This window comes from Ambystoma mexicanum, chromosome 11 (genome assembly GCF_040938575.1).
Source record: "Ambystoma mexicanum isolate Mex_15411 chromosome 11, UKY_AmexF1_1, whole genome shotgun sequence".
Taxonomy (NCBI): domain Eukaryota; kingdom Metazoa; phylum Chordata; class Amphibia; order Caudata; family Ambystomatidae; genus Ambystoma; species Ambystoma mexicanum.
Genome location: NC_090934.1, coordinates 546,595,510 through 546,618,404, shown reverse-complemented (window position 1 = coordinate 546,618,404; position 22,895 = coordinate 546,595,510).

The window sequence follows — 22,895 nt, the reverse complement described above, 5'->3', positions numbered from 1 at the left end:
AGCTATGTAGCACTATCACGCTTACGTACACTTGACGGGCTATTTCTAATCAACTTTGATGCAAGTAAGGTAAATGCAGATATTCCTTGCATTCTAGAATACAATAGGCTGCATTCACTCCACACACCCCCTCTAAAAACCTATCCTGTTCCACAAAAAGCAAAACGTTGTAAAAGAAAACTACTTCAAACTGAAACGATACAGGATATCACTGCAATTCCTCCAAAGGAAAAAAAAAAGAAACTAATACTTCATCAAGTACCACAACCAAAGAAGAATCTACTGGTCAAAGTAACTCAACTACTTCTTCAAAGAAGCAACACACACTCCGACCAAATGACTTCGACATAGAACTGTCAGGTCCATTAAAATTTTAAAATATAACTTCTGTAAATTGCTACGCAAATGTAGCAATAAATATTCTATCCCAATTGCCACCAATTATTGAGAACATTTACTTACACAGTACAGACCAATTGTGTTTGCAAATGTTAGTCCTTCATAGAAATGCAACCAACAATCCTGACAACACTTACAGTGTTCATGGAATAAGACAAGAATTGGACTACCGTGCTGGAATTGTCAAATTCACTGTAAACTCACAAGAAGATCCACAAGAATTTCTAATGCACTTACTACAAGTACTGGAAAACAAAAACATACCTATAAATGAAATATTCCAGATTTCATACATGTGGAAACATACATGCACACTCTGCAACCAAGTGGCACAGGAAAGAGTCCCTAATGAACGCTTTGTGTATGTATCATACCTAACTGTGAATCCATTCCATTTCAGCAACTTGTACAAAATACAAACCATGGCAGATTATGTACTACCTGCAATTTAGATAATTGCTCCCCCTTACAAATACAGACACATAGTAAATGTGTAATACTAATTCTTTTTACGTTACAATGCAGATGGTAGCAAAAACAACTGTAAGCTGACCGGATTCACACATGGCCAAGTATCACTTGGTAAGAAAACCTTCACAACAATAGGTATAATCTACCACGCAGGAACCACAACCAATGCAGGTCACTACACTGCATATATAAAAAAGAATTGTGGATGGTTCGAATGTAATGAGATTGCCAGCAAATCTTGTAAACACTTACTTAATATTCTTAAAAGCAAAATGTAATACGTAATCTGTGTATGAACATAAGCAAAACTTCAACTTCAAAACTGTGCACAGTTAGAGTAAGCCAACATGTACCTAACTGCCTCAAGATTCTGCAACGAGCAAACAGATACATAAATACCACTAAAATGTAACAAGAAATACACAGTTAGAATACACCAACAGGTATATAACTGCCCAAAGATTCTGCAACGAGCAAACAGATAAATAAATACCACTAAAATCAAACACGAAATAACAGTTATAATACACCAACAGGTATCTAACTGCCCCAAAAAATCTGCAACAAGCAAACAGATAAATAAATACCACTAAAATCAAACAAGAAATATACAGTTAGAATACACCAACTGGTATTTAACTGCCCCAAAAAATCTGCAACAAGCAAACAGATAAATAAATATCACTAAAATCAAAAAAGAAATATACAGTTAGAATACACCAACAGGTATCTAACTGCCCCAAAAAATCTGTAACAACTCAACAGATAGATGAATAGCATAAAAGTAGAAATAAACAATTAGAATACGCCAACAGGTATCTAATTGCCCCAAAAATCTGCAACAAGCCAACAGATAGAAGATTAGCAAGAAACAAGAAATAACCAGTAAAACAATGAAAGAAATATATTGCACCACGACATAGAAGTTTTTTTTTAATCCAGCATGGATTCTTTTTCCCACAGACCCAATGAGTTAGAAAACAAACACAGAAACTGAGCAAATTGCGCAGTACACTGGTTTGAACTATAGTACTTGTAATGAGGGTCAAAGAAATACAGAAATGTCTATTATGCAATGCAGTAACTCATTATGAACTACCTACTCTAACATATCATCTTTTCTTTTTATCGCAGAGATCGAAAAAGTATGTCTGATCCAGTTACCCATGTCATGAAAAAACTTCATACAACCACAAAAAACTCAACCAGTAAGTTTAAAATAAATGGACTCACAAACACTGCAGTCCTTGTTACAAACTCTACAATCTTAACTGCATAGCATAGCCAAAACTTTACATACAAACTCTACAAATGAAACAGTACATAAACATTTGGGTTGTGGATATTTTATGAGTGTTTGAATTTATGCTTTTGTTGTGCTGTGGTGCTTGTGGCCAGGGACTAGAGTCTTGGGTGCATGGCCTACAGCCTACAGCCTTTGGCCATGCACCCAAGACTCTAGGCCCTGGGCACAACCACCGCAGCATAACACACCTATACTACCAAACATTTTGACTGTGGTATGTAGGCTGCTTATAGGGGATATTAATTCCAATCAATCCGCTACTAACAACCCAAAACCAACATCATACTAAAGTAAAATAGCTAGTAGTGCATTTATTATGTCCTCGGACAGCTGCGAAGACCGCGGACATAGTGAACAAATCAGGGGCACCTGCCACCTAAACAAATACAGTTTGACCCATCTCTTACTCCCCAACCCTCCCCAAGCACTTCTGCACATCAACACACCAACACACTCCCCAACATTGCGTTTTGCCTCTGTTTGCTGCCGCGCTGTCGGTGGATCCAAGATGGCGGGCACAACGAAACAATGTGACGCACTTCACACCTCACTCCAGGACATGATGCAAGATGATTAGCCAATCAGTGTCCTGTCCACAGAGCAAACAGGGAAGTGTGTCTGCAGAGCGATCATAGATATCACTAATTTGTTTGCCTTACATTTTGGTAATTTTAAAAAAAACTACTGGATGGATTTACACCAAATTAACAAAAGCACGCTTATGGGACTAAGCCGCTGCTCCTGCCGCAAATTTGGTGGAAATCCATCCAGCGGTTTGAGCTGTAGGCGTGCACAAAGTTTGTTCCCCTTATGTCTATGGGAAAAAAATAAATGTTGGGATCCCCCTATAACTCCCCACCCCTGGACCAAACCTCACCAAAATTTGCAAAATAATTCAGAGTGGGCCACATACTTTTTTTGCAAGGTTTGGTGAGTATTCGTCCAGGGGGAGCAAAGTTATAAGCCAGCCAAAAAGTGCTCTTCCTATGGGATAAGCAATTTAACCATAGCGACACAGCCACTACTGTGGGCTGTGAAATATATATATATATATATATATATATCCAAACCAACAAAACGTGCAGAAGCACATTGCAAATGCTCTGCTTCCAGAAGAATATTTTAATAAAAAAGCAACAACTGCATCCATCAGTTGGCACACAGTCCTTTATTAGTGGATCCCTCAGCAGGGATAAGAAGCTAATATTACATGTTTCGCTAAAAACCCTGTTGCCTGATCACATACAATATAAAAACAGTTCATTACAGTCTATATACATACACGTAGTCTCTATGGTCAATCTATGGAACACAGTAAGAACAGTTTATCGGCAATGACCAAATGTCCATGTTTTCAACTTTTACAGATGACTGCAAATTTTTAAATCACCAAGCAGTGTTCAAATTTAAAACACAAGATGTCAGGCATGTAAAGTGCTTATTGCTTAAGCAGTCAGGTCAATTCAAAACAGTATGCATATTTTTGTATTGTTCTTGTTAGAAAAGGAAATCATTTGCTTAAAGTGCATTGTGTATCCTATCGAACACTGCAAAGCAAGCGCCCATAAAAATGTAAACCCTCTGTTTCTAGCTGTGCAACACAATAAGAAAACCGGATCATAGAAAACCATGAATGGAATGGGGTGCATATAACAATGGGAACATAAATGCACCATACATATGTTTATTTCTATCAATATTCATGGGTGTGTCACTTGATTCAACTAAAGTATAAAAGCATGGAATACAGTATGACTCAACAAAAGGTAAAGTGCAATGTGCTTAGCTCTAGGAAAAATCCTTTTAGGTGCAAAGTGCTTAAACCTGAGTATTCACAATGAGGTTCCGTAACATATGCCATGTGCATGCATCAAATTATCCAGGGAAGTGCGAAGTGCTTCAACCTGAGTGTGTGTATATATATATATATATATATATATATTACACAACCATGGTAGTGGCTGTGTAGTTATGGTTAAGTGCTAATCCCATAGGAAGAGCACTTTTTGGGTGGCTTATAACTTCGCCCTCACTGGACGAATCCTCACAAACGTTTTTAAAAAATGTATATAGCCCACTCTAAATTTTTCTACAAAGTTTGGTGAGGTTTGGTCCAGGGGGGGCAAAGTTATAGGGGGGTCCCAAAATTTCTTTTTTTACCATAGACTGAAAGGGGAAAAAACTGTGCACACGCCTACAGCCCAAATCGCTGGACGGATTTTCACCAAATTTGCGGCAGGAGCAGCGGCTTGGTCCCAAAAGCGTGCTTTTGTAAATTTGGTGAAAATACGCCCAGTAGTTTTTTTTAAATGATCAAAAAGTAGGTCTCAAAACATTTGTGATATCTATGTCTGCTCCGTGGACACACTTCCCTGTTCACTCCGCGGGCAGTACACCGTTTGGCTAAGCGGCTTGTGTCATGTCAGCGGACATGTGATGCATTCGCTGATTGGATGGTGAAGAGCGTGAAGTGTGTCAGATTGTTAAGATGCACCCGCCATCTTGGATCCGCCGACAGCGCAGAGGCAAAATGTCATTTTGGGGAGTGCTTTGGTGTACAAGAGTGCTTGGGGAGGTTTGGGGAGTAAGTGATGGGTCAAATACTGTATTTGTTTAGGTGGCAGGTGCTACTGATGTATTCGCCATGCCCGTGCTGTCCAGGATGTCCACAATTAGTGACAATGAGGGGTATCCTAAGGACAGTATTCCCGTCCGTGCTATCTGCAGGCAAGTTGAAACTGTTCAAGGACACGCGCGGTGTACGCGGGCATAAAAAAGCCCATATGCCACAGTTAAAATGTTTCATTCTATGGGTGTGATATGCTGCAGTGGTTGTGGGCAGGCCGTAGGCCATACACCCAAGACTCTAGGCCCTGACCACAACCACCGCAGCATACCACACTCATAGATCACACCCATAGAATCAAATATCTATCAAATATTTGCAAATCTACAGTTTGTGTACTGTTTGATTTGTATAGTTTGTATGTGAAGTTTTGGGTACGTCATGTCATTAAGATTGTAGAGTTTGGTAACAAGCGCTGCAGTATAACATATCAATGGAAGTAAACTTTGTGTATTGTGGTGTATGGTTAGATGTTTGCTTCAATGGTTCTGTAATGTAGCAGTATTTATGTGTTGTATTAGAAAAGACCAAAGTTATATGCACTGAAGTTATAAACCATCATGGGTGGCTTATAACTTCGCTCACCCTGGATGAATTTTCAACAAACTTTGCAAAAAGTGTGATATGGGTGGCCCATATAGACAGTTAAAATGTTTGATTCTATGGGTGTGATCTATGGGTGTGATATGCTGCGGTGGTTGTGGCCAGGGCCTAGAGTCTTGGGTGCATGGCTGCAGGCCATAGGCCGTAGGCCATACACCCAAGACTGTAGGCCCTGGCCACAACCACCGCAGCATATCACACACATAGATCACACCCATAGAATCAAATATCTATAAAATATTTGCAAATCTACAGTTTGTGTACTGTTTGATTTGTACAGTTTGTATGTGAAGTTTTGGCTATGTCATGTCATTAAAATTGGACAGTTTGGTAACAAGCACTGCAGTATAACATATCCATGGAAGTAAACTTTTTGTATTGTGGTGTATGGTTAGATGTTTGCTTCAATGGTTCTGTTATGTAGCAGTATTCATGCATTGTATTGGAATATACTTACTGTTTGATTTTTTGAGATTGGATATATTTTTTTCATGAGTTGGGTAACTGGAGCACATATTCATTTTCAGTTTCTGTGATAAAAGAAAAGAGCATGTTAGTGTATGTATTTTATAAAGACTTATTAAATTGCATAATAGACATTTCATCTTTTTTTCGACCCTCATATTTAGTAGTTTACAAACCAGTGTACTGTGCAATTTGCTCAGTTTCTGTGTTTGTTTTTCAAAGCATTGGGTCTGTGGGAAAAAAAATCCATATCGGATTAAAAAAAAAACTTTTTTTGTTATGCTACAGTCTATTTGTTTGTTTGTTTTCAGTGTTCACTTGTTGTTTCTGGCTAATGTTCTGTTGGCTTGTTGCTGATTTTTGGAGCAGTTAGATACCTGTTGGCATATTCTAACTGTCTATTTTATGTTATAATTTAGTGGTATTGATTTATCTGTTTGGTTATTGCAAAATCTTGGGGCAGTTAGGTACCTGTTGGCGTATTCTAACTGGTTATAGTTTTTTAATTGAAGTTTTGTTAATGTTTAAGTACAGATTAGTTATTAATTTTGGTTTTAAGAAGATTAAATAAGCGTTTGTAAGATTTGCTGGTAATCTCTGCTTTACAGTAATGGTACTATCATTACATGCGAACCATCCACATTTCTTTTTTATATATGCAGTGTAGTGACATGCATTGGTTGTGACTGCTCCGTTATAGATTATACCTGTTGTTGTGAAGGTTTTCTTACCAAGTGATACTTGACCATGTGTGAATCCAGTCAGCTTGCAGTTGTTTTTGGTGCCATCTGCATTGCAACGTAAAAGCATTAGTATTACGTATTTACTATGTGTTTGTATTAGTAAGGTGGAGCGATTATCTGAATTGCAGGTAGTAGATAATCTACCAAGCTTTGAATTTTGTACAAGTTGCTGAAATGGAACGGATTCACAATTAGGTATGGATACATACACGAAGCGCTCATTAGGGATATGCTCCTGTGCCACATTCTTGCAGAGAGTGCATGTATGTTTCCACATGTATGAAATCTGGAAGATTTCATTTATATTTATGTTTTTGTTTTCCAGTACTTGTAGTAAGTACATTAGAAATTCTTGTGGATCTTCTTGTGAGTTCATAGTGAATTTCCCCATTCCAGCACAGTAGTCCAATTATTGTCTTATTCCATGAACACTATACGTCTTGTCAGGATTGTTTGTTGCGTTTCTATGAAGGACTAACATTTGCAAACACAATTGGTCTGTACTGTGTAAGTAAATTATGTCAACAATTGGTGGCAATTGAAATAGAATATTCATTGCTACATTTGCATAGCAACTTACACCAGTTATATTTGAACATTTGAATGGACCAGATAGTTCTGTGTCCAAGTCATTTTTTCGGGGTGTGTGTTGCTCCTTTGAAATAGTACCTGAGTTACTTTGAGTAATAGGTTCTTCTTTGGTTGTGGTAATTAATGAAGTATTAGCTTCTTTTATTCTCTTTGGAGGATTTGCAGTGAGATTCTGTTACATTTCTGTTTGAATTAGTTTTCTTTTACAACGTTTTCCTTTTTGTGGAATAGGATATGTTTTAGATGGGGGGTGTATAGTGAACGTAGTCTATTGTATTCTAAAATGCAAAGAATATCAGCGTTTACTTTACTTGCATCAAAGTTGCTTAGAAATAGACCGTCAAGTGTATGTAAGCGTGATAGTGCTACGTAGCTCGTGCCTTCTTTAAAGACTGTGTTCCCAATATCTATCAATGCTTTGTCTAGGGTAAGACCTTGTGATTTGTGAATGGTGACTGCGTATGCTAGAGTTAGAGAAAATTGTTCTCTGCGTACATACATGTCTTTGAAGAGAAGGAATCGAGCTGTTGAGCGCCCTATCCTTTTTACTTCTGAAAGTTTGTCAAAGAGAATATTGACAAAGTGAATTTTGTTGTCATGTGGGTATGTTTGAAAGCCAACAACTGTACCCAGTGCTCCATTAACTAGTCCTTGCTCCACACCAAGGTTACGTTTAAGCATTACTCTACAGTTTAAGGATAATTTTAATATTTTCTCCAAACCAGCTCTGTTGGCGATAGAATTTTCTAAGGTATTTAATCTTGTTGTGGCTTGTTGACACATGGGTAGTGTCATACCATGTACGTCCAGTTTGTCTGTGGAGCACATTTCAATTATTGGTTGCATTTCTTTTTTCAACATTGTTTTATTGAATTTGGAACAGCTTGCAAGAGTTGGCATCAAGATCATACAATTGACATTTTTGTGTGCTAATTGTTCCATGACATCAGTAGCACATGAATTATGCCCATAAAGTGCATGGATGTGCTGGGTTTTTAATATTGCTTGTGCTTCTTGAGATAGTACACCAACTCTAATACTTTTAAAATGTTGGCATAAGTGAGATCTGCAGATTGGCGCATGTGTTCTGTTAATTCTCTCTATTGGAAATGTTGCCAAAGGTTGACATTTCCTATGCTGCCAACAGTTTTACACAGAGTTTGTGTCCTAAGGTTTTAAAAATAGGTTCACCTTTCACTGGTGTCAATTGAAGAAGATCTCTGAAAACAATAATGTGTTTTCCTCCAAAGAGCTCTTGTAGTTTGTTTTAAGTACTTCTTGCAATCTGAGGTGAATCAAAGCTAACATTAGGTTGGAGACCATGCTCACGTCATCTATTAGTAGCGTTTTCATTTGTTTTAACACTCTGTCTAGTTCCATTGCAGCTTCTGTAGAAAGTTTGTAATGCTCTTATTTGTTTTGGTGTTCTACTGGAAGGAGTAGTAATCGGTGTAAAGTGACACTGTCTATGTTGTATGCAGCTAAACCCGTGGGGGCTGTTACAACAGCTGACAGATTCTTGTTTGTCAATTGTTGAAGGAACTTGCTGATGATTTTGATTAAGAATGTTTTACCTGAACCAGCTTCACCACTGACATATAGTAGTATAGGTTTGTAATTTTGGCAGGTACATTCTTTATTTTCATGTTGTACACCATGTGTGATTTCTTTTGTTACTTCTTGAAAAATGATACGCTACTCTTTGTTCAGTTTTGATTGTATTACAGTCAAGTCTTCTGAATCTTCTTCATAGTGACACATTGTGTTCTCTAGTTCTGTCATAGCTAATTCTGCTTCATTTGCTATTAGTGGCTGTCCCAGTGGTTCTTGACTTCCTGTTACAGAAGGTTGACTACTGTCAGGAGTGTCCTTATCTAGTTGGGCCTGGAGTTCTTCTTCGTGTTGCTGTTCATTGTGCAACATTGTTTTGTACTGTGTAAAGTTTATATTGGTGATAGTGCTTTCATTTGCTTTGAAAGGGTCTTCATAGGAGTCATAGTTTTCTAGCATCTCTTCTTATTTTCTCCATGGTTTAAAAAGTTGTAGCAGGGACATGTAATATCGTTCTTTATGTTGAAGAGTTTTTAATGACAATTTGATATGATTAATTAAGCTTCGTTTGGTATGTTTCACTAAGCTGCCTTCACAATCTGTCACTCTATATCTACCTTTTTTCATTGGGTTTTATATTATTTTTGTATGTGAAGTTTTGGGCCATGTGGTATAGACACATGGTTTCCAAAGTGGTACTCCTGTTCGAGTAGTATGTGCCTAGTATATTGTTTTTCAAAATGTCTTGGCTTTTGGGATCATTTTTGGCTATTGTTTCCATGTCGTTGTATGATTTGAGAACTCTTTTTCTAGATTTAGCAGGACCAAGACTTAGCCATACTATATTTTCAGATTTTCCATACAAAGCAGTACCAGTTAAATGATCTGCAGCTTCATAGGAGCCACATTCTCTATGAGAGAGCATTTTTATGCCTAAGCTGTACAATTTCTGCGATAGTGTTTTGTCCAATGATAGGTCATTCCAGAGGTTTTGAAGCTCTGATTTTTCTGCTTTTGTTAAGTAGGCTGTAACATATCGTGCAACTGCAGTGGAATTGTCTGCAATGTACTGCACATCTATGTTTGCATTCCATAAGAGGGCAATGATTGCATTGTAATCATTGATATATTTTCTTTTGTTCTTTTTATGTAATATGCGTTCTTAGGTGATTTACCTTTAACACTATGTCTAACTGAAGACATGAAGTTGTACACTTCACCTGTTTCTGTAACTGGTCTAGGGAAACCAAAGCAGCATTTGGTGTAGTATTTCCCTTTGTTTTTGTATTTGTGACGACAATATTTGCCACATTTGTGTCTTTGAAATTATACAATTTGTGCATAAAGATCACTATTTGTTATTTCCGATGGAATTTCACAAGTGACATATTTTTCGATAAACTGTAAAACAGTGGCATCACTGTCTTGACCAAATTTAGGAGCATCTTTAATCCATAAAAGCATGTGGATATGTGGTGCTCCTCTGGCTTGGTGTTCTTTTCCCCAAAAGAAGTGTTGCACTTCTCCGAGGGGAGGAACAGTTTTATTACAAATAAAGTGTAGCCTAGCAATGAAACGATGATGGAAATATCTTGAAACATTAACAGGATCTAGAGAGCAAAGTTCTCCAGGTGTTAGTATGTTTGTTTTATTTTTTTTTGATAGCCATAGGAAATCATGTAAATATTCCCATGCATATTCTGCACAACTTAATGTAACAAACCAAGTGGGTGGGCCAAGTTTTCTTATTATACAAAGTACATCTCCGTGACGTCGGAACCAGTACTCTTTCGAACCACGCATGTTTGCTAACAGATTTGTAATGCCTAATTGTAAAACCTCATCTTTTTCTTGCACTTTTTGTATTAATTGCATAGCTGACATATTTTGAAAGTAGGTTCCTCATTTCAATATGTGTGCAACTCTGTAACATAGAGTTGCTGGTTCACTTTCAAAGAGTAGGTGGAATATGTATTCCACATTTTGTCTAAATCTGGGATCTTCGGAATACATTCGTAACAAGCAATATTCTGATGCTGTTATCTGAGTGGGTCTATCATCGTACCTTCCTCCTTTGCCAGTAGGAAAGAGTAGAGGAAAAGCATGTGCTTCTATACTTTTTTCCCATATGCTGATTGGTGATCCTTTGGTTTGTTGCATGTGGTACGTTTCTAGTGCATCATCTATGGTGTCATTAGAGTGTAATGGATGAATTGTATAATGGTCTAAAATATTGGATACTGTAGCAGGATTTAGAAGTTCAAATTGACCAGTTTCTGGTGACTCTTGAATTATTTCACTTGTTTCCCTTAAGTTTTCTTCAATATTTATATCTTTGTAGTATTCATTATTGTCTTTTAGATATTGTAAGGCTTGTCTTACTTTATGTAAGTCTACGAGTTGTTGCCAAATTTTTTTGTCTTTTGTTGGTATACCATTTACTAAGACCCTTAAAGATTGCTCTATTGGACATTGTACTCCCAGAGTGTGCACATTTTCTTTCAGATCTAATGGTACATAAACTACTTTGCTACGAATGCCTTTCACCAATTCAGAGGGGGGTAATTTTGCTGTTTTTGGTTGAAGGTGTATTATTGCTTGAAATGGGTGCACTGTTTGAATTATAATGCTCTCATACAAATTGAGTTGTTGCATGGGTTTTGGTAGTGGGAATAATTCCAGGTTATTTGTGATAGCACATGAAGGAGTTTGGTTGTTGTCAAGTTTTGTAGTGCAGAAACTACAAAGTAATAAGGGGTCAATTATTTCGTATTTGTTTTCTGCTATAAGGTAGAGAGCTAATTCAAACCATTTGGAATCTTCATTGTCTTCTATTTTGTATGTTACGTCTACAGTTTTTGTGTTACTTTTATAAAAAGTTCTGCGGCAACACACACACACACATCGTTTGGTACTTCAGCGGATGTACTTTTAAATGTTAGAATTTCTTTTTTGCATGTGTGCAGTAGAAGGTTGCCATGTGCAGAATTTTTGCTAGTCTGTTGTAAAGCTATTGCATTTTGTAAGTGGCTTTCACTTCCAAAATATTTTCTCTGGATATGGTTGATTTCTTTGCGTAGGTCTTTGGGTGTACCATGTAGAAGAGTGTTATTTAAATTGGCTAGTGCTAAAGCAGGACTGTTAGCATAGTACAGTTTATAGACTACATTTCTTATAGTTGAATGATGTGTTGATATCATTTTGATATGATGGAAGGTGCTTTTGCAAATAGGTTCTGAAATGCAGGCTAATGAATGTCCTTGTAGTCCTGTTTATTTGCGCACCGGACAGGTATCCATATTTTGCAGCATTTTGATTTTGATTTTGTCTTTGCCTTTCAAATACTGATTGAGGAACTGGCGTAAAGATTTCAAAGATTTTTGGGAATGTTACACATTGACGTGCATGGCCATTTGTATACTAGACGTTCTCGTTCAGTCGAATGGAGAGGTAATTCTGAGTTTTCTGGGGATATTTTTGTAAGCAGTATTTCTTGTTCCATTATGGTATTATTAATTTTTTCAGAACCTCGTCCACTGCTATGTATAGCAATTATGTTTGTTTGGTTTTGTTTGTATGCTTCTTCATTAAAGTATGGTTCTGTGCTCGTGTTGTGACTCCATTCACCTCCACAGATATTTAAGAAGTTATTTTTGTTGACATTCCATTTATTGAGAAGTTTTTTTGTAATTTAGTAGTTAGTTTTATTAGTGCTTTCATTCTGTTTAACACTAAAATGAATAACTTTCTTTTGAGAAGGATTGCACTGTCTATCAAAGATTCTAAGATTAATTTTCTATGGTAGGTTTGAAGGGTTCTGGATGATTTGACTCCAGTTTGTATAAGATTCTGAAGGACTCTGTGGCGGAACATTTTTGCTAGAATACTTTTTTTGGTATGGTTACTTGCTAGTATATCAAAATTTATAGGAGCAGTTTTAGCAGTAGTCGTAGCCGAATTCTTGTTAATCATTTTCTGTTTCGTTTTACTTTTTGATAGAGGAGGCAAAGTTTCTGTAATGGAAGCTTGTTTTGTTTCGATAAATGACTGTATTAGCTGTTTTGTTGGAACTTTTTGTACAGACTCTGGTAGAGATGTATGCTTATTTTGGACACTTTTATTTTGATTTGCTCTACTTCTGCGTTGCTTTCTACGGACTTGCTTTTGGTAGGCATTCATTGGGGTCTGTTGAAAAAAAAAAGAAGGTATGGGTTGGGCCGTTCTGCAATGTATGTGTGCTGTGTGCATGAGTGTCTGAGTATGATGGGAAAGATGTATGTGGTGGCGTGTGATTGTGCATTGGGCAGCTGCAATTATTTGGGAAGGCTATTCTTCTATTTCTGTGTTACTAAACTGCGGTTCAGATGAGAGTAGAAAGTGAGCTAGTGTTGAGGAGAAGCATTAATAGTAAACCTAATGGTATAAAATTAAAACAGTTCTTTGTTTTGTAGTACTAACATTCTAAGGGTTGAGTATGTTATTTGTGTTCCAAATAAATAGGGATTTGTGTGCCATTCTGCCTGCTAATCCCTGTTTAATAAATGGGGATTTGTGGGCAGAATGGTTCAGACAGCTCCTTTTGTTTGGTGCGCAAATTACATGAATGAACCACACAGTGTGTTTGAGGAACAGTAAGAATATTAAGGTAGTATTGTACTTACTCTTTTTTGTGGAATGAGCAGGTTTCTTCGGATATGTTGTTTGTAGTTCAGATGCTGCTGATTTTCAGGAGAGTGGTCTTCACTGCAATTGTAAAAGAAAGAAGTTAGTAATGTTGTGTGTTTATCGCACTGATGTTAATGTAGACGTTGATTTTTATGTTTTTGTAGTAGTATTCTTGTTTGATATCTGAACATAGTGTATGCATGCATTTCATTTGACTATGTGCAGCCTTTATATTTTATTTACAATATGTTAGTTCAACATGCTTTGCAAATGAGTAGAATTTTAAGTGTATGAAATTCACTTGGTTTTTTAAAGGTGTGTTGTAGATAGCAGACAGGTTTGGAAGTGACAGTTGATTATAGTAGATGGGAAAAATGTCAATAAGTTTATTTTATAGGTTATGCAGGTTTAGTGGCATTACTCTGTTTATATGCATTCATAAGAGTTGTACATGTACATACATGCCAACATTTTGTAGCAGTTGGGAGGGAGCTTCACTCCGAGCAATCGGGAGAGCTGAATTTCCCCATTAGAATGCATTGGGATTAGAATTATTTTACGAGGGGGGCAGTACAAAACAGCAACAGTTTTGCTAATGAAATCGGGAGTCTCCCGTCTAAATCGGGAGGGTTGGCATGTATGCATGTACTTTGAATACAATATCAGAACATTTATTTTTCCCATAGGATTGCATTGGGACTAGCATTAATTTAGGTCGGAGATAGTAAAAAATAGTGCAATTTTTCAATGAAAAATGGGGAGTCTCGCACCTAAATCAGGAGGGTTGGCATGTACATATAGGTTATGCAGGATACAGTAAAAAATAGTGGGATTTTTCAATGAAAAATGGGGAGTCTCGCGCCTAAATCAGAAGGGTTGGCATGTATGTATAGGTTATGCAGGTTTAGTGGTATTACTCTGTTTATATGGCTTCATAAGAGTTGTACATGTACTGTGAATACAATATGCATACCTGTAGTTTGTATTCATGCATGTGGATATGAATGCAGCTGTAAGTAGAAATCTTGGAGACTTGTAGAGTATTTTTTGTAGTAGGTACTTTCCAATGATATGAGACTTGTACTCAGAGTGATCGACAGTACATTTCAAGTGCGGAACTCTGATGATGGAGTAAGATGTAGAGGTCTTGGATGTGATTGGTGGATGGTTGTGTGACTGCTTAGCTGTATCCGATGAGGGAATGCACCGAGAGTGATGTGGAAAGGGTAGAAGGGCTGGTAAGAGTTACGCGCCGCACGGACACCACGACTGTTTGTGGATAGGGCGTGCCACTTCCGGGGTTTTCCAGCAAATCCAGTATGGAAAAGGGACTGTAGGGATCAGCCAATCAGATATTGACGTTGCGGATTTGTGTAGAAAGAGACTGTGTGTAATGAAGATGGCAGAGGTGGAGAAAGGGTGTTGGTGCTCGGAGATAACTTTGTGCATGCTTTGCTTTACAGCATTATGCTCAATGTAGGCATGTTAAAGGAGTGGAGGTGGTGTGGAGCGCTGTGCCTGATTGCAATGTAGAGCGAATTCTACAAGTTTGTGAAGATATGGGGAGGATGAACAGTCCCCATCTGGTAGTTTTGCACTATGGTGCTTTCCATTTGGGCTACGTCAGTGCCCCTACTTTGTTGGCAGATTTGGAACAGTTGGTTCAAGCAGCAATGAACATCCTTCCAAATGCGAAAGTCATTTTTTCTGGATTACTACCTAGGGCAATATGGGACAATAGTTCTGTTTTTTGTCCTCAGCAAAACATTTCTAGGTGTGCAGTCAGCCGAGGCATGTCTGCTTTCATGCTTAGAACTGGTATGTTTTTCTGTAATAATGAGAATATTGATTCGAGTAATGCTGTTTATTTTGAACAAGATGGCATTTCCTTATCTTTTTTGGGAAATGCCATGCTGTTTTGGAATGTAAGGGTTGCTTTGGAGAAGATTATGTGAAGATTTTAGTAGTAAAGTAAGAAGAAAAAACCACCAAAAAATACAAAATAACAGGTGTCTGTCAGGCATCTGCAAAAAATACAAAAAAAACAGCTCTTTTCAGAGCCAACCTCAAAGGGGAAATGGGGCACACTATTTAAATGTACATTCAGCATGCTGAGATTTTCGATATGTCCGCGGACATGGCGGTAGTCCACGACCAGTGCGTATTACATATGGGGATTCTGGGGTGGAGAGGCATGCAAATGAGAATGAGTGGAGCTAAGGATTGGTCAGTAAAGTTTACTGGGTGTGTTGTGTAAGGAGAGATTTTGTCAGAACGTCTTTTTCCTGAGAGTAGAACTGATAGCTATGGCTGTGTGTTCCCGAAAACAGATTTTCTGGATTTTGGGAGACTCATGGATACATTGGTTGGAGGTGCATGCAGAACGTTGTGGAGTAGCTGCAGTTCTTGGATTCCCTCATGTGAAACTGCACTGGCATGGAGTGCGTGGAATGAAGTGGCTGGACTTGGTACCTCTCTGTGCTACTTTAGAGACAGAGCATCATCCAGACATAATTATAATTCATTGTGGAGGGAACAGTTTAGGACATGTGTCTGGAATTTCTTTGCAATTTGCAATGAAAGAAGGACTTGGAAGGTCATGGACATGTTTCCGAATTCCCAAGTAATTTTTTCTTGTATTGCGCAAAGACAAATGTGGCTGCGTTCTTCTTCATTTGGTCCACAAATGGAGAAAGCGAGGTGCAATGTCAATAAGGCTGTTTGTGCCTTTCTATTTGACAATGAAAATATTATGTTTAGTAGCACATACGTTTTTCGCAGAGATGGAGTCCATCTTACCTATGCTGGCAATCAGATTTTTCTGAGAAATGTACAAAATGCATTGTAACCTTTTTTGGAATTACAGTCATCTATTTTCCTGTAGATGTTGGCGATCTCAAGTTTTCCAAACACACAAAACACCACCAAATGGCTCTTTTCAGAGCCACCACTTCCTCCCCGAGAAAAGTACATTGGTTTTGCTAGGGCAGTGCCCTAAAACTTCATATGTCCTAGGACTGTCCGCGGACTTCCAAAAATGCACACGGCCCTGCACTGTTTATTTGCCACTTTTATTTTTAAACTTTGAAAGGCGGCTCTGAAAAGAGACTTTTTTTTTTGGATTTGTGTTGTTTTATATATTTTTGGGGTTTTTTAAACATGACACACTAGGAGAGGAGGGGAAAGGAGGGTAAGGAAGGGACACCAACCACAGGGATAAGAAAGGGCAGGTGGAGAGAGGAAGATGTAGGGTGGGCCTTACTTAGGTAGGTAGCAGGTCTTCTGGTGCTCTGTGACCGTAGTCTCAAAAGCACTTCAAAGACTCCCCCCCCTGCAGAGTACTGCGTCTCAGTACATACACAATATTGTGACCCTCGAAAGGTAAGGGTCAACAGCATCACGAATGGCCTGTGAAGCAGCTGTAGGGATGCGCTCTCCCACAGGAGTGTCTCTTGTGGTGAGAGGAGCGGAAACAGAGGATGCTGTAGAGGAACTCAACCTACTGCGTTTATCACAAGGTACAACCTTGCGAATGTCCCCACTGTGGAACGACGTTAGGTGTCGCTTCATGGATGTCGTACCAAAGCTGTACGAACCACGTCTCCCACGACCTAGCACCATTTTGCACTGTTTGCAGGTGACCATGTTTGCACGTTGTTTTGGTACGTTAGCATGAATCGTAAAAAACTGCCACACCCAAGATTCCTGGCGAGTGCTGGTAGTAGGGAGTTCCTCGACCTCATTCTCTTCATCCTCTTCATCCTCGTTCTCTACATCCTCATGTCTGTTACCCTCTGCAGGCCCTTGTGGAGGTGGTGGTGGGGGAGGGTTTTGGGGTGGTGCTGAAGCAGATGTAGCAACAACAGCCATGGATGCCATCAGGGTTGATGAGGTAATCTCAGCAAGAGCAGAAAAGGCAGCAAAAGTCAATTTGCAATAGCCAGAAGTACAATGAAGATCAGCTCTGGGGTGTTGCCTTTTATAGGGGTGGAGGGGTGCGCTTTGCGAACAGATCGAACACCCAAAATGGTTCAAAAAGTTCCAAAAAGTGTGTGGAAAGCCAGGGCCATTGTCTGGGACATGTGCAATGGTGAATTTTTATTGTAAAATAATTTGGATTGTCTGAAAAAGTTCTTTTAAAATGTTGGGGAACCGGACAGTGTCTGCAAATTAGGACACACGCTCAGCATGGGTGCGGTCATATGATGACCTCGGGAACATGTCCGTGAAGGGAACGGGTGTCCGCTGGACACAAAATGCATGGAAACGGTCATGCGCATGCGTGCGGGTGTTCTACGGACAGTGTTTGCGTCCTCAAACAAATTAAAAGTGCAACACAAGTGAGACGGAAAGTTACGGACAGGCGCAATGTTCGCAGGACTTACGGGTGTGGTGCGCATGTGCGTAGATGTTCTGCAGACTGTACGGATAGGTAAACTGTCCTTAGGACACCTCCATTTTGTTTGACTATGGACATCCCGGACACCGTGTGTGTTCTTAGGACAGTTTCAACTTGGCTGCAGACGGTACGGACAGGTACAGTGTCCTTAGGATTCCTCCATTTGTTCAGTTACGGACAACCCGGACACTGAGTGTGTTCTGCGAACAGTTCCATCTTGGTTGCGAATGGTACGGACATGTATAGTGTCCTTAGGACACCCCCATTTTGTTCGTTTACGGACATCCCGGACACCGGGTGTGTTCTAAGAACAGTTCCATCTTTGCTTGCAAATTGTACGGACAGGTATAGTGTCCTATGGACATCCCTGTTTTGTTAATTACAGACATTCCGGACAGGCGCGTTGTCCGCGGACATTTTAACTACTTTAAAAAAAATAAGACACAAAGGATTTCATTAAAAGAAACTAATATTTTTGTTATTATATACATATACAAAATGTATGAAAGAGAGGGGGAAGCAAAAACTGATACAAATATAGGGGAATTAGGGGTTTGGAGAGGATGGATGGGAGGGGATGAAGGGATAGAAGTCTCATCAAAATGTTTTTCTTGGTGTTGAGGGTTTGGGGATAGTTGACTGGGACATGGAGAGGGGGAACAGGTACATGTGGGACAATGGTATATAATTTTTTCTTTTATGTTGTCCTCCACAAACTGTTTCAAAACATTGAAATTTTTCTTGAGCATGTTCATTTTCTGTTCCATATGTTGCAGTCTTTTCCAATGTGTCTTTTGGTGTATTATTTTCAATGTCTGTATGGTCTTTTAAAAATAAATATATATGTTAAGTACACATAAAGTAATGATTATTAATTTGCTTATATAGAGAAGTGTGTACCATTAGTATCACTGCCTTCAGACATTTCCTCACATGGGAAATTTTCCTCAAGCCATTCCAAAGTACTGGACATTTCTGTGTAAAAAACAAAAATATATTACTTTTAGTGTACCTAATACAAAAAGTTTAGAAATATATAAGAAAAATAAAATTTACTTACTAGTTTCTGGTAAGTTGTATTCTTACTGTTGTGTAGGTCCGCTGTTGCTCCTAGTTGTGCAGTTTCTGTGAGGTAATTATGTTGGAAGCATTTCTTTTTTGTTTTGGTATATTCCATTTTAGTGCATGTGGTATTTAAATGGATGGTTGATCTGTTAGATATATAGGTTCCACTTCTTATTTATTATTACATATAATGTGTTTATGTGCTGCTTTTTGTTTGAACTTGTGCAGTGTTTATATGGCATGCTAGAACAACTTAAGATACCCCCTGAGTGTTTGGGTAGTGTTGATGTTATCCGCGTCCATTTGCGGACATACACACGGTCCGCGGACATCAACATCATTAGCAGGGCGTTCAGTATGTTCTTAGTTACATGTATATAAAGTAAGGAAATCCTAGTAAACATTCAAATTCACACTATGAAAATGTATATTCAGTAAAAAAACTTTGTTAAAGGGACGTTATCGTTAAGTTGCGCTACTAAAAACCTATGAAATTCAGTAAAAAAACTCGTTAAAGGGACGTTATGGTTAAGTTGCACTACTAAAAACCTATGAAATTCAGTAAAAAAACTTTGTTAAAGGGACGTTATGGTTCCAAGTAAAACCGAAAACCCCCTGAAATTCGCCAGTTATGGTAAGCTAAGCAACCATAACTCACGCCACCACCGTGCACTTCTAAGACTAACACCCAGGACATCAAAGATGACATCACAAATCCTTAGATTGTTTTGGGGTACACTGAGTATAGTATTTTAGTTTATTTGGATAATGGCTTTGATGTTATCAAGAAATCAAGAACACTGTATTTCCTTCATCAGTTAGGTGTACTCCATCATGTATATACAAATTAGACATGCAGAACTTATGTTGTTCTTTGATATTCATAATTGTTTTCGGTCTCTCATGAAAGCTGATACTATTTTATTAACATTTCTCCAGGACTTTTAATTTTAGAATGAAATCTGGTGGTCCACTTCTATTGTTGCCTCTGAGTCACATTGGTTTCATTTTCCCAGTGACTACTTGGCTGTGATAGGTTGTATTAAAAATGTGCCGCCATTTATTTTAGTTTGCTATCTACAGTTCTATTTTTGTGCTATTGATTTCTGAAAAGTATGATAGCCCCCATTCTGTACACTTGTGTTTCTCTGATTGCAGAAATTACACTGTACAGATGTTGACTATTTGGCAAGTATGAAGATCTATTGATTATTTGGAGCAGCTGAAGGTGAGTGATTGTGTATTTTCATATATTTCATGCATACTGTGAACTGTTGTTTATATAATATATATTAAGTAAATTTAGGGTTTTGATTTAGTAAAGTTTATAATTATTATTTTGAAAGAAGGGTTTTTCATATTTGATTTCAGTGTTTTCAGAAGAGTGATCAAGCAATAGTGCATGGTATGTTATGGTTATGTGTGACATTTTCTTTTTACAATTAAAGGTTCTTTATCACTGTTTTGCTGAAGGCTGTATTTGGTAATATGCTGACAATGTGGCTTTGGGAAGTTCTTTTTTATCTTTCTGTATTTGTTAAAACTAATGTGGTGCTGATCTGTATCTACTAAATGTGTGTTCACAATTTATGGAAGTTGTTTATTAGGGAAGAAAATGGATTTCAGTTTGAAGAAGTAGGGTGTATTTTCTGAGTTGGCAGGAAGCAGAGGAAGATTCTTTACAAATCATTGAATAGAGATATTGTGATTAGCAGTATTTTAAGTGTCATTAATCCTACAACTCGACAAAGTATGTGTCACAGTAATGTAAGGTTTACATTTGTAGAAACACTATGCTTCTCAGTTTTTCATACATAAAGACATAAGAGGTTAAGATGAGCTTCTTTAATAGTGTAGGTTACAATCCGTTTTATTAGAGCAATATTAACCCAAATATATTAGGTACTGAATTCGACTTAGTAGAGTAAGTTTGTATAAATAGTGCACAAGAACAATGGTAACAGAAATGAATGTTTACAGCACTAATATGTCATTATGTAGTGCAGTATTATAAGGTGCACTGTCATTGAAGAAGTCACTATTGCTTTTAGCATTACAATATTCTGTGAAGTGAAAAAGAGCCTTGTAGCCCATATTGGTGCAATCTAACCGTCCCTTTACTCAATTTGTAGCGGCATGATCCACAGAAGTGGCATCAATCTTCAATTAGAATGGTAGTATTATGTACGCCAGCCAGGCACAGTTCCCTCTCAAACAGTGTATGTAATATTGAGCCTTGCAGTTTACCTGTACATATGAGCACCATTAGAATGCTGTCAGTTATGAAATCACTGATTCTGCGAAAAGAGTTACAGAACAGTTTTTCAGTGTCAGTCTTCCCAAGAAAAACATCCACATTATGGGCCCTAGTTGTGGAATATCTGCTCACATTTAACAATTGCAGTATGGGTTCATTTTGCCTAGCCATGTCATGTAGGACACGCACTGTGCTTTAACACATTCCCTAAAATGGAAAAGAGCTTTGTGAGGTACAGTTGTGAAAGAAAGCTTCTCATAATGTAATTTTTGTTTTATAGCATGTTAGTTTCTTTAATAGCGTAGGTCACCATAGGTATTATTAGGGCAATATTTACCTAAATATATTAGGTACTGAACTGGACTTTGGAAGTTTGTATGGTATCTGCTGAAATTAGAGAAAAACATTATCGGAATGACAGAAATGCAGAATTCGGCAATGGAAAAATAACCGAATGCCCATAATGTCAATCAAGGGGAGTGGAGGTTGCAGGGGGTTTCCCCTGCTTCCATAAAAAAGGAAAGCGCAGGACAAACAAGGTTTCTTTTAAAAAAAGAAAAAACAGAAAAATAATCTGCTGCGACCGGTTCCCATCCACATTACTGAAGGGATTTGGCATCGCAGGGAGACAGGGAGTCAGCGACACACAGCGACACACAGCAAAGTGTGCAGCCAAAAGGTAAGTAAGGGGGTCAGAGGTGGAGCAGGTTCACAGAAGAGAATTTTGCTGCAGGGTGAGGTTCATGATTTTGTAATCAAAATAATAATGGACATCCAATCTGTATAAATAGTGCATAATAACATGGGTGGTAGAAATGAATGTTTACATCACTAATGTGATATTATGGAGTATAGTATTGTAAGGTCCCATCTCATTGAAGAAGTAACTGTTGCCCTTAGTATTAAAATATTCTGTCAAGTGGAAAAGCGCCTTGTAGGTTGTATTGGTGTAATGCTACTGTCTGTCTATTCATTTTGTAGAAGCATGAGCCACAGCAGCGGAAGCATTCATCATTTAGAATCGTTGCTATATGCACCTCAGCCATGCACACTTCCCTCACATATAATGTATGTGACATTGGGCCTAGCAGTTAAATCTGCACACACAAACTCTATCACAAAGCTCTAATCAGTGGTCCCCAACGTGCAGCTCGGGAGCAACACATTGCTTGTGGTACCCTACAATGTTGCTCGCCAGTTGCTCTGGGGCATTGCAAGGAGGCCTAGAAGGAGGTGCTCAAGGGTGGAGACCACAGTAGCAGTGTAGCCAGGACAGAGTTGTGGACTGTACAAGAATGTTGGCCAATGAGCCTGCTGTAGTTCCAGTAGGCTTATTTCTGTAAATGCAAGAGTTAAGTTTGTTGCTACCATGCAAATTATTTTTCAGATAAATGTCCTTACTTGTTTTTGCCGTGTCATTGTTAAAACTTTGTCATCTTCACATACTTTGACCAGCTGACAAATGTATTAATGAGCAAAATAGCAGAACCACGTATGTATGATAGTCTAGCAATAGAGATGTAAGTGAATACATAATGCAAAAAAAGGGATTCCTGTGCTTACCGGATCACAGGGAGCACAGTGGCTCAAAACATCTTAGTGTCTGTGTACACTGAGGCAGGTAGTTGAAAACGTATTCCAAGCAGCCATCATTCCTGTCAAGAGAGAACATGGAATGCTAAGTAGGGCTTAAGATTAGCCATATTGTACTATAAGGTGGTATAGGTACAGAGTCTTACCCATCGTGGCCAAAT